The sequence below is a fragment of the Bactrocera neohumeralis genome, unplaced genomic scaffold (genome assembly GCF_024586455.1).
Source record: "Bactrocera neohumeralis isolate Rockhampton unplaced genomic scaffold, APGP_CSIRO_Bneo_wtdbg2-racon-allhic-juicebox.fasta_v2 cluster11, whole genome shotgun sequence".
NCBI lineage: Eukaryota > Metazoa > Arthropoda > Insecta > Diptera > Tephritidae > Bactrocera > Bactrocera neohumeralis.
The window spans coordinates 14,438,135-14,452,317 of NW_026089624.1; the positions used below are offsets into that span (position 1 = coordinate 14,438,135).

The window sequence follows — 14,183 nt, forward strand, 5'->3', positions numbered from 1 at the left end:
AACATCGCAGCTATTGTTTAATAAGTCGTGCTGTGATATCGTTAGCTGATTGACCGCGATCCATAATTCCGCACGAATGTCATCGCATTTTGCGAGTACTTCGTGCCTTTTCTTGGGCTGCCATACGTTGATGGCAAAAAAAACCCCGACCAATATTAGCGCGACCTCTTAGTGGCTTCATAACAAATTTCAATATGCAATTGTTCACATTGTGTGAAACACACATAAAGTTTTCACTGAATAATTTTAAATAATTTTTCCTCTGGATAGCCGGAATAAATTGAACAGTTCAAATAATTTACAAATCACAATATTGAAAAACAAAACAAACAAAAATTGAAAAAAATGTGTATGGAAAATGTTATTTTTTGGAATTGTCCAATTCTCCGACTTCTCCTCATTAAAAGTATAAGGTATTCTGTTTCTAAACCTTTCCCGATTCACAACAAACAAACTTTAAAAATTTCATCAAGATTGGTTCAACCGTTCTCTTAGTGTTACTAACAAACAAACATTCATTTTTATATAACGTTTGTATGGGGAAAAGAAAAGGGCTGTTTTTAGGGGTTTTCCGGAAATTATTCGAATTTTGCTCGCCGTAAAAACCATCTTTGAACTTCAGCGAACATTTAAGAAAAAGAATTGGCCAAATTGGTCCAGGCGTTATTGAGTTATGAGCGTACATACATTTTGACGATTCATTTTTATTTTATAGATTGTGTTTTTTGCCCATGTTATAGAAAATTTAATATTTGTTATCGACATATTTATTTTCATTCAAGTGTAAAAACATCTCTGAATAATGAAATGTAATAGATTTTGTGACTGTGACTTACAGAATAGCAAAATCGTCTCAAGTCTCAAAAATTGTCTCTAACTTAAAATCTCAAATTTAGAGACTTGAGACTATATCACAGTACAGAATCGCACGGTAAATATCATGCGAACAAAATGTGTAGGTAAGATTTATCGAATAAGTTGATTTCCCAGTTACTACTAGTATGTATGTTCATTTCGGCAATGGTGCTAAGTGTGACAAAAACAAAGATAATTACAAGAGAGTGATTTTGATTAAAAGATTTTACAAAAACAATTTTTTTTCAACCTTGTAATTTTAAATCCGTGTAAAAAAAGAGTTTTGTGTATACATATAGTAATTTAATATCAGGGATAATGGGATGCCCAACTTATTCCAGCGTGAGAGCACCTCAAAATAAGCGTTTTTTATAACATTTTCCATTATGGCCAGATCGAACAAAATAAGAATTTTTGGGCATTTTAAATTAAAACACCTAACATTTATTACGATTGCAAATTATTATATATTAGACTTTTAATATATGACGAAACTACTTAAATCCTTTTTTATGATTTTATGGTATATTAAAACAACTGACTTTTGATCTTTCAATACTTAATAAGGTGAATTAAGCCTGTTAGTTCTCAATTATCAAATGATATTAATCATTTGTAATTGAAAATTAATTCTATTATGCATCAAATTGCAAAACGTTTCATGAGATATATTTAAATTTCGCATTTTCTTTGATTTTCATTGTTTTAAATTTTTATTAACGATCTTGAACAGCAGCAACAAATTCCTCCGTTTACATATTTTTTTGGTAAGATTTCAATCTGGCCATCGCTCGTTTCCAATTGCTAAACGTCAAAGCCTCCCCAATCCAGTCAACTGTCAAAGTTTAGGTGGTTTTGACGTTTAGCAATTGTTCTCTCACATCCAGTGAGAGAGGAGTTGGGCATCCCATTATTCCTGTTTAATATCCCGTTTACAAATTGAAGAATTGAAACTAACCATTTATCTACATCAGACATTTTGAAACAAATTGAATCTCAGCTGACAGTTCCCGCCCGCATTGCCTACACACTTCGTTTTTAAGCGAAAATATGAAATAAGCTAAGTGCGTTTTATTTGTCCATTATTTAGCTATTACCTTGTGATCAGGGATAATGGGATTCCCAACTTATTCCAGTGTGAGAGCGCCTCAAAATAAGCGTTTTTTATAACATTTTCCATTATGGCCAGATCGAACAAAATAAGAATTTTTGGGCATCTAAATTAAAACATCCAACATTTATTAGGATTGCAAATTATTATACATATATTGGACTTCTAATATATGGCGAAACTTCTTAAGGGGCTATACCAGTGCGACACTTTCAAAAAAATTTTTATTTTTTTTTTTGCTTTTTCGATATATTATATACTCAAAAATATCCTGTGAAATCGGCAAGGTCGTATCTTGAATAGTTTTTGAATGGCAGCGTTCTAAACAGCGACCGCTCATAAGTGCAAACATATAGAAGTGAAACTTTAAACGCGTTTTTCTCGAAACGATATTTTTCAAAATTGCTGACATTATAACCATGGTATAAACCTACAAGTAACAAAAAAATCAGCTATTTTCCAAGAATTTTTCACGGCTGAGATCACCTGATCGAAATCTGCCTTTTTTAGGCACAGGGATGTAATTAAAAGAAATGTACTAGATCAACTTTTATGTGAAAAACTATTTGTAACGGAAAACATTAATGAAAACTTTCAAGAAAATTTTTGAAACAAAAGTTTATTGGATACTTATTGCTCTTCCTCACCACCTCTGAGGTTGCATTGTAGGCGCGCTACCGATTTTTTTTGGGTGTTCGGTTCACCAGGAGGCCTATTTTCACCCTTTTTATATATACAGTTTTAAATCAATCTACTTATTATAAAAAATATGACTAGACAAAAATAAATATATAAGGTCATGTACAATTCTTGAATATTAATTACATTAAAAATATAACGTTGACAATTTATGTATGTCAAAACAATCAACTGGAAACTATTTAAACAAAAACCAAAATAAATATAAAAAAATCAGGTACAATTCCATTGTAGGTATACATTAACAATACAAGTCAAAACAATCAACTTGTAATTATTTAAACAAAAACTAAAATAAATATAAAAAAATCGGGTACATAGCTTTTACACAAATATTATATAAATATTTTTTTTATAAATTTGGAAACATTTAATAATATATTGATTCAATAATTAATATTTTGGACAAAACTGATTAAATTTAAATCTATGAATTTAAAAAATCGAAAAATATTTGAATATTTTATAAAAATATTGTTAAATTGTATTGTATTGTTACAATAATTATAACTCAACGAGAAAATGACCGATCGACTTCAAATTAAAACTGGGTATAGTTGAATACATTTGCTATACAATGGACTACGATCTTTTTGATTGGTTGAAAATTGTCAATTTGGCATTAAAAAAACTACCATTCTTTTCGTAAAAAAACGATTTTTTTTTTCAAAATTACGCTATTTTTTTAATTTTTGATATTTTTTAAAGATCGTAGTTCATTGTATAGAAAATATATTTAAGCTTAATAAACATTTTGGATTTTTTTGTTTCAGCTACTCATTCGACCGAAATCATGCCAGCAGTTGAGGCACTTTTTTTTCGGTACTTCCGCGGAGAGCACATAACTTATTTTTCAATATTTTTGTAAAAAATAAGTTAAATATAGCTAAAAATATACTTTATGACATTCATAGAACACCGAAACATTCAATCTCGTACTTTCTTTTAAAAAAATTCACGAAAATCGCCTAATTTCTCATGCGTCACACTGGTATAGAACCTTAAATCCTTTTTTATGATTTTATGGGATATTAAAACAACTAACTTTTGATCTTTCAATACTTAATAAGGTGAATTAAGCCTGTTCGTTCTCAACTAATAAATATTTTTAATCATTTGTAATTGAAATATAATTCTACTATGCAAAACGTTTCATGAAATATATTTAAATTAAGCATTTTCTTTGATTTTCATTGTATAAATTTTTATTAGCGATCTTGAACGGCGGCAACAAATTCCTCCGTTCACATATATTTTTGGTATAATTTCAATCTGGCCGTTCCAGTCATTCCAATTGCAAAACGTCAAAACCTACCCAATCCAGTCAACTGTCAAAGTTCGGTAGGTGAGCGGTTCTCACATTTCCAGGGACAGGAAAGTTGGAGATCTCTTTATCTCTGCTTGTGATGCTCAAATAAAACACGCTTATTGAAAGCTGTTCAAATGACTATGTACCAGAGATAAAGAGATCCCCAACTCTCCTGTCAGTGGAAATATGAGAGCCGCTCACCTACCCAACTTTGACAGTTGACTGGATTGGGTTTTGACGTAATGCAATTGGAATGACTGGAACGGCCAGATTGAAATTATACCAAAATATATGTGAACGGAGAAATTTGTTGCCGCCGTTCAAGATCACTTATAAAAAATGTACAACAATGAAAATCAAAGAAAATGCGAAATGTAAGTATATTTCATTAAACATTTTGCAATTTAATCCATAGTATCATTAATTTTCAGTTACCAATGATTAAAAACATTTATTAATTAGGAACTAACAGGCTTCATTCACCATATTAGTATTGAAAGATCAAAAGTCATTTGTTTTAATATACTATAAAATCATAAAAAAGTATTTAAGTAGTTTCGCCATATATTAAAAGTCCAATATATGATAATTTGCAATCGTAATAAATGTTGGGTGTTTTAATTTAAATGTCCAAAAGCTCTTATTTTGTTCGATCTGGCCACAATGGAAAATGTTATAAAAAACGCTTATTTTGAGGCGCTCTCACACTGGAATAAGTTGGGCATCCCATTATCCCTGCTAGGTACAATAAAATGTCTACTGCAACACCAACTTACTGGCCAACAGATCAACTTAAAACACCAAATCTTATTGATTATTTCATTACCAAACATATCTCTTCAAATTATATGTGCATAGAAAACGGTTTGGATATGACTTCTGACCATTCACCAATATATTTAACACTACACGAAAGTGTTGTTATTTAGAAACCACCACTTACGCTTCAAGGTATTCCTTTATCAAGTACAACATTCTCTAAATTTAAGATTTTACATAGAGACATTTTTTTGTGACTCGAGACGATTTTTCAATTCAGTACGTGAAATTCACAAAAATCTCTCATTTGGAAACGAACAGATCTAATCAGCTATCACATTTCGTTATTTAGAGATGTACATACATAAGTATGTATGTAATATACATATATAAAACCTCAATGAATATAAACATGTCGAACAATGATGAAACTTTTCATAACGCAGGCAAAAAGCATATTTACTAAACAAAGTAAAAATAAAATATTGACTTTGAATTCTGTATTTACGAAATTAATTTGAAATTGATTTATTTTTACCTCTTACGTATTTAAGTTGTTTGCAAAATATCCATGGTGTTCTCTACAAATGAAGTGTACGTACATATAGTATATTCAAAATGGCAAACAACAAATTTTACTAGTTTTGTGACCACGCTTCCATCAGGTGACGAATTTGAGGAGTCCAATCGCATTTTTTTATTGAGATTACTAGCTGCAATCTTTAATATACGTTTCTGTTCACTCGAGTTATGTGTACACTACCACCCCATCTAGACACCACACAACAAAATATTATAAATTGGTCAAAATAAAAGATTAAAGAAAAACAGGTAAACATTACTAGAACAAAAGAAACAAGTAAAGATAAAGAACAAAAGAAAATAATGCAAATGCATACAAACATGTTTTGGTCCTAATGTTTGACTGTAAGGAAAACGTCATGCAATGCAAATAAATATATATGTAACGCTTTTAAGAAGTTAGAAAACTATTTTGAGTCTCCTTTTGAGTCTGCCAATAATCTTGGAATTGTTTTGGCTAGTCAGTTAAGTGCTGACGTTATTGAAATTTCAAGAGAAGATATTGATTATAAATATTTTTGCATTCCTCACGTCGAACAGTTTCTTCTCATTCCTCTTTTGCATCATCTCTTTCACGATTTTTCGCAACAGCCCGCACATTCTGCTTAAATGATTTTAATAACATAAATTTAATACAAATTTTAATTTTACATGAGCTCTACAAGCAATATGTTTGGCGAATCAATCTTTGAAAGCCAAGAAGAAAATTGGAAGAAAACAGAAATATAAGACAGTCGTGTTCCATTAATAATATTTAAATATTTATTTCAGATCATCAGATATTGATCCCAAGGAAGTTATATAGTATAAAAGACAACGTATCAACAACCTCAACCCCTTCACAAGATAAGGAGAATGTACCAACTCAAGAATTAAATACCATTCTAAACGAAATTCTGGAAAAGCAGAGGGAAATATTGGATAAGATACATTCTTTAGAATCAAATGTAAGTAAATGTTCTATAAGTTTTACAATTTAGATATTAATGCGGCTCTTTTTTAAAATACATAGCAACAGATATTATTCGATACATTAGGTTCACTAAATAATGGACAAGTGTTGATAACAGGGAATCAGAAACAAATCACGCACAAATTGGAAACAGTGGAACAAAAAGTAAATATTTATATATAAAGATATAATTACAAATAAAATAATTTATTTGAATTTTCACAGTCTATAGATAGAGCGGAAATGCTAGAACAGAGTTCCCTTATTAGGGAATGTAAGGTGCATTTAAAAAAAATTGAGCGATCGGTGTGCCTCATGACCGGAGAGGAAAAAGACGAGGCTCTCGACCAGGTAGCAAGTCTTTTACCTATTCAAAACTTTGAGGGATGTTTGGAAGTGGAAGAAATGTTAGAGAAACCTGAGTTCGCACAATCTATGGTAAAAAACATTATTTATAATATCAACATCTTAAACATTACTATTTACATTTATATATTATTATTTTACAGATCAGTTATGTCCATAAACTTAAAGCGACATCGGAAAATATTGAAAATTCTTTCAAATATATTTATTTATTTATTAGGAGTATTAAACCTAATTTAAAAAAAAAAAAGAGAGTACGAGCTATTAAAGCCATCGACTCTGAACAAACAAATATCTTAGGTTACTTGCTAAATATAAAGTTATATTTTATTTTGTAGATAACAATCAGTAATAAAATTATAAATGCTTATAATATTTGCAAACGAAGGAAGTTTTTACAATTCTTGATAGTTCGGAAAAAAGTTGTGCTTTTGCCTAATATGTACTCGCTAAAGCCGAACATTCGTTAAAGATGTGATGAAGTGATAGCGTGCTTGCGCAGAGAGGGCAAGGTGGTTTTTCTTTGCCAGTAAGAAGGTGCTGATGTGTGAGTTGCGTGTGGCCAATCCTTAGACGTGTGAAGATGGTATCTTGTAGGCGAGATATATCCCTAGGATACACGACTTTTGTCCTTGTGGGATTGAAGGTAGAGTACCGATGTTCGAAACGTTTCCATTCCGTAAGTTGAATTCCGTGAACGTAGCGGTCCAGCATATTACAGAGGTTATTTCTGTCGTGTGGCTCATATTGTAGGGTTGGCGCTGATTCAAAAAATCGAGCTGCGTGGTCTGCATGTTCGTTTCCCATAATACCAACATGTCCTGGTACCCAGAGTAGTGCAACTTTATGACTGTATTTAACGCACAGGTCACGAATATTCGAGATAAGTAAGGCAGTGTTGCGAATGTTACAAACAGCAGATAGACAAGAAAAGCTGTCCGAACAAATAACAAATTTGCCTTTGCTATGTATCGCATATTCTAGTGCTTTGAAAACGGCAAAAGCCTCGGCTGTAAATATCGACGAGTAAATAGGAAGAATCCCGCCTGTAATAACTTCTCCATTTGGTTTGGTGAGAGCAAAAGCTGTGTTTATCGCTTTGGACCCGTCTGTGTAAATTGCAGTCCAATTGTTTTCTTCATAGATTTTCATTAACTCTAAGAAGAGTTTCTGAAATACTAATTTACTGGTGTTACTCTTTTTGAAGGTGTGCAGGAACATGTTAATAGTTTCTTTTTTTAACAACCACTCCGGCTGTTTGTTGACCCTCTTGTACTTTGGTGGCGGATATATGTTTAAGTCTTTTCCGTATTTGATACAACGGCGTAAAGTGGATTTTAGCCTGAAGTTCCGTTTATGTCGTGACGCGTAAATTACGGTTTTATGTAAGCTGGCATTTGAAGAGTATATCAGTTTTGGAATTAGTTGCATCGTCCGTTCGTATACCCTTTCCTTTATTGTTGGTAGGCCACATTCCGCCAAGATACATTTAATAGGTGATGTAGGGAAAGCGTTTATACTTCGACGGCTCGCTGCATGATAAGGAGGTTCCAAAAGTTTCAAATTAGAGTTTGCGCACCATCCAAAAATAGGTAAACCATAGTCGATTTTAGCGAGTATTAAAGCTCTTGTAGCGTTTATTAGAGAGTTGGGATGAATAAAAGATCGTTTACTAGTTAAATATTTTATTATGTGTAGTCTTTTTGTTAAGTTATTTCTTAGGTTAAGACATTGATACCGAAAATTAAATCTTTTATCAAAATATACTCCTAAAATATTTAAATTGCTTACGGATTCTATTACAATATTTTCAAAAACTAACTGTGGATATATACATTTTGTTTTTTTACAAATATGTAGTAATTTACATTTTGCAATGGAAATTGTTGCACCAGATTTCATGCCCCATTTCTTAAACTCTGTTAGTATTTTCTTAAAAATATTGTTAGCTGTTTGGGGATTTTTTATATTGCAATAAATAATAGCGTCGTCCGCGTACATAGTGAGTTTAATGCCTTTAGTTTTAAGGCATATTTCAGTTAATTTATCAAAAGCTATAATAAAAAGCATCACCGATAGTGGCGAGCCTTGCGGTATACCATTTTTGAGAGGATACAAACTAGATAGAACATTGTTTATGCGAACCTGAAATTTTCTTAGGATCATAAAAGCTTTTACTATTTTAAAAACTTTTGGACCTGTCTTCCAAGCTGCTAATTGGCTTAGCACTGCATGAATTCCTATGCGATCAAAAGCTCTCTCGAAATCGGTGACCAAGATAGTCGCATGGTTTTTGGTGGAGAGAGTGTCAGATACAAAGTGTTGGAGTTGAATAAGTGAATCCATTGTACTGTGCTGATGTTTGAAAGCCGTTTGGTTGTGATTTATAAAATTATTTTTTGTAGCAAACCATGAAAGTCGCCTAGCAATGATTTTCGAAAATTTTACTTAAGCAGGATAGCAAGGAGATTGGTCTGTAAGAAGTAGTTAGGCTCGATGGTTTATTTGGTTTAATAATTGGGATAATGGGGGCTATCCGCCAGTTTTGTGGATAGAGTCCTTTGTGGAAAATTATATTATACAGGCAGAGTAGTCTTTCTTTAGCAACTGTAGGTAAGTTTGAAAGCATCGGGTAGGATACCCTATCAATGCCTGGTGTTTTGCCTTTAGCATTTTGTAATGCAGACTCTAGTTCACGGAAAGTAATATCGCACTCTAAGCTTCTTGCTAATGCGGAGAGATTCGTTGGTGTATAGGTGGCAGATAACCAATGTTGTTTATCTGCGATATATTCAGCAGAAAAATTACTATCTTGTGAATATGTAGACCAGATATTGGCGAAGGTTGCCGCAATATCTGCGGAATTCGTCAGAATACTTTGATTTGTATTAATGAAATTAATACGGTTGTGAGGGTGTGAATACTTCAAAACTTTTCCTTTTAGCCGTCTTTACAGCTTTTTTAAAGAGGGCGTTTGCTTTTTAATAATTATTCAGGTTATATTCAGACATTGTTATCTTGAAAGTATTCCAGTATTCATTTTTTTTTGTCACGCATATGACCAAGATCTTTATTCCACCAGATCGGAAAAACTTTTGAAGACTTACGTTTGGTTTGAGGGATCGACTTATTTGCCGCAGAACCAATCAGATTTGTGAATGCAGTAGTGGCTTGGTTGATGTTGTCGATTGGAGTGGTGGGTAAACTTCTTAAAATTTCTCTTCGAAATATATTCCAGTTTGCGCGTGAAATAATAAATTTTTGGGAGATGCTTATATTTTTCAAAGTGGAAGTTTGTTTGAAGTGAAATCGATATATGAAAGTGGTCACTACCTCTGAGAATAGAGAAAGCTTCCCAACTGATTCTGGGGGAGAGTTGGGGAGAGGATAGGGAAAGATTGACGCTCGTTAGGGAGGAATGGGTAGAAAAATGTGTGGGGGCGCCATTGAATTGGGTTGCTGTTCAATAAGAAATTCTCTATGAATGCACCCCTTGTGTTTGATTTTCGGAAACCCCAAAGTGTATTCCACGCGTTGAAGTCCCCTGTCCATAAAACCGGTGGGGGTAGTTGGGAAAGTAAATCTTTCAAATCAGTTTCGGTAAAAAATTGCTGGGGTGGTATATACGTATTAATGGTAGTAAAGCTAAAATTTAAATTGATTTTGAGAACTATTGTTGATAGTGTGGAATTTAAATCGATAATTTCATGTGGCATGATTTTTTTTATTAAAATGCAAACGCCTTGCTTATTGCTTTGGATGTTTTGTAAATTCGAAAAATAACCGCTGTATTGCCTAGGACAGGAAATATTGTTACTGGGAGTAACTGAGATATGTGTTTCTTGAACACAAATAACGTCTGGGTTTTGCTCTTTTATGAGTAATAGGAGTTCATCATAATTGTTGTTGTTTACTGTTTATGTTCTACTGGATGATTTTAAGCGTCATTAATAAGACAGAGAGAAAAAAAAATTATTTGTTTATCTGTAAATAGTATGTTCGGATATCGTTTGTATTAAATTTCATCTTCGGATGTAATTAATTCTTGAGTGTTGGAAAGAACTAGAGAAAGGGATGGAATAGGTTCGAAAGGTAGGGATTGGAATTGAGAAGACGGAGAGAGTGGTGGGTTTGTTTGGTATGGTGAAGTCGTTTGAGTGGATGGCTTGTATTGAGAAAGAAGTGGGCTATTATTAGTGGTGAGGTTAGTGGTGAGATCATTACAGGCAGAGAGTCTTGGTGGACTATCAGAGTTTATGGAGCGGCGAGAGAGGTTAGTTTCGTTTGTCCGTAGAGTCGTTGAAATGTTCCTTTCTAATGCTTGAGTGCATTCCACTATGGGCGATTTGAAAATATTGGTTTGCTGTAAAGAAGAAATGCTTTTTGATTGAGTGCTATTTTTGGTGATTTTTGGTGAACTTGATCTTTGAGTGTTGCTGGGAGAACTAATGTTGTTAGTGTTTATGGTGGTGGAAGAGTCAACGTTAGTGTTTGTTGTTTCGATATTTTTGTTGGAATTGGACGCTATTGAAGCATATGTGTTATTGGAAAGAAAAGCTGGTGTTGTTTGTTCTTTATGGATTTTTATTGCTTCGCGCGTTGAACATTTTTTTAGTGTTTTAATTTTTATTATCTCCTTTGCTTGTAAGAATTTGATACAGTCTTTGGAGGATGATGCGTGTTGTTGGAAGCAGTTGATGCAAAAAATGCGTTCGCAATCAGATGGGGCATGGGGGGAGTGAGCAATTAACACAAAGAGGGGAACGATTACAGCGCTTTGCTGTATGACCAAGAAGTTGTCAATAGAAAGAATATATTGACGTAGCAAAAGTTTGCACCAAGCAACGTCAATTTTATTAGGTAACTTGTAGAGGTTGAAGGTTAGTAACAAAACCCCCGAAGGGTGCGGTTTTCCTTCAATAAACTTATTAAATTTAAATACTGACACGACGCCTTGAGAGCTGAGCTCATTTACTATCTCCTCCTCTGAAACGTTGTTTAGAATTGGACCAAATATCGTTCCTTTTACTTGGTTGAGAGACTCGTGTAGAGTGGCTGATATTGAACAAATGTTGGGCAGTTCTTTTAATTTCAGGAATTTTTTTGCAATATCGTTATTCTTGACAAGCAGAAGTAGTTTACCATCTCGAAGGGTAGATATGGAGTGAACGTAATCACTAATTTGCTTAATAGCACGATAAATGGCAAAGCAGGAATAGTAGGAAAGGGGTTTGGCCGAGTCACTAGCTTCCATCACTACAAATTTGGGGTCGTCAACTTTTATATCTGGGAGTTCTGGAAAATCCATAACCGAAACACTTTTACCAGTTTTACGTTTTTTTTTTACCAGGTCCTGTATCGAATACGGCGAAACGATTCGCCTCGATAATTTGAGGCCCAGAGGCCATTTTGCACGAGAAACACTGTTGCGCACTTTTAAATAGGATTCTGCGCGCGAACAGTAAAAGAAGAAAGTAAGTAAGAACGAATTAACCGTATATAGAAGATCCGAAAAGAATAAACAGAAAATGTCGAAAAAACACTCGAAATGCGAAAGACACGACTTATCGGCGCGAGAGCTAGTCGATGACTGTTTCAAATATGTATATATTTGCAGACAGCCTACTAGAGTATTTCAATTTTGATGGAAGAGGAGAAAAACAAGCATTATGTAAGCTAAGAACTTCGAAGAAGTTTTAAGAGGTAAATAAGTTTAATGTAAAAGCGATATAAAACTATTTTTAATTAATTTCAATTTTATAGTCGTTTACCAGCCACAAGGATCTTTCAATTTGGAAAAGAGTATACGGAGATCTATTGAACGGGGTCACCACCGAAATAACCAAAAAAAGTATATTAATAGGAAAAGAAACAATTAATATAATTTTTCACTAATTTAATTTTATTTTATTACCATTATGATTTTGAAACATGAATTATATGATTTAAAATTAATGAATTATTGTGATTTAATAATAAGATATGTAAATATGTAAACTTTGAAACATGAATTATTGTGATTTGAAATATGAATTATTATGATTTAATATATTATAATGTAAAATATATTTAAAAAGAAATTTTATAAGATATCGAATTTAATTCTGATGTAATTATTTTTATTATATAGAGTTATATTAATTTTTTACAACATTTTTGATTTAAATGTTATTTTAATATTCAGATTATAAATGAATAAAGATAAAACTAATTTGAACAAAAAAAATGTGTCATTATTGAAAGATTTACAGTCATAAATGACAAATTGCAGCTATGTTAGCTTTTCAGTCATTATTGACAATTTTCAGCTTTGACAGATTTGTGGTCAGCAATGAACCAAGAAAAAGCATGAGAGTAAGCAGTAGAGATATATACTGATTTAATTCCTAATACCAGTGTGTTAAAGAGAGATGCAAGCTCACACGCATGCGTTTGTTTACATCAGTTTTTTCACTAGGCCATTAAAAAATGATAGAAACTTTGTTCTGCACGCTGACTCAATTTCTTTCAGCTCTGACAGTCAAATGTACGTTCAGCTGACTGTCAGTGTTCTTGTAGGGCACATTATCAAAATACTATCTAATAAATACAGCATCTATTGTTGTTCCATCAGAGAACGTATATTATAGAGAAGGTTCACGACGCCGAGAATTTAGGGATATTTCAATTTTGGGATATTACCTGTTTTGGATGGGTGCATTTCACCACAGAAAATTATTAGCGCATTTCACCATTTAACATCAGGGGCACGACAATAACAGAACTGAGTAGTTATTAGAGCCAATGGGAAAAAATATGTTAATTTCAATGTTTAGAAATGTACGCTTACAGATTCCCTTTTCTACTATGCGCAAACGATGCTGCATATAATTTATAGATCGGTATACATATGTACATATGTTTGTTATGAAAGCACATAAGTGTGTACATACATATGTATGTATGTATATATTTTAAGATTGAGCTATTTTATGATGAATTGCATAAAATGTTTGCAAATATATAATTCAATAAGATTTGTATTACTACCTAAATATGCATTTTATATAGGTTTGGTACGACATACATATGTATATTTATATAAACTTTTCAATATCATGTTAAAAGACCAAGCGGTCGCACATTTGTCCATATATAATTATGTGTGCATGTAAACAAATATGACAAACCATACGCATAATGTTTGTAAATTTGTCTACATGCAACATATGTACTTATGTAAATATGTACACTCAATGCTTCATGCGAAATCTACGTTGACGCGGACAACCAATGGCAAAGCTCAAATTTTTGGCTTTCATGTCAAAGAGTCAATTTGTCGAAAGAATGACGCGACGCAAAGCTTCACAACATTGTGTTGTGGGTAGAAAATCCGAGCTGTGCCGAAAACACAAACGAACGATCGCCAATTGCCACTGCTTCCCTTGCCGCTGTACCAGCTTCGCCGGCAAACCAGCGCAGATATATACATATGTTTGTGTGTGAGCTTGCATACATATCGAAGCAGATTTTTGCGAGTCACGGAAAAATATTTTAGACAAATATTGTAA

The 14,183-nt window shown here is 32.8% G+C and overlaps 1 long non-coding RNA gene across 1 annotated transcript; it reads left to right on the top strand.

The window, feature by feature from the left end:
• The first annotated feature begins 6,091 nt into the window (after positions 1–6,091).
• LOC126766276 (uncharacterized) lies at positions 6,092–6,958 on the top strand. Its single transcript, XR_007668806.1, has 4 exons — positions 6,092–6,262; positions 6,328–6,432; positions 6,493–6,705; positions 6,777–6,958. It is a non-coding gene; the product is annotated as an uncharacterized LOC126766276 (long non-coding RNA).
• The last annotated feature ends 7,225 nt before the right edge of the window (positions 6,959–14,183 follow it).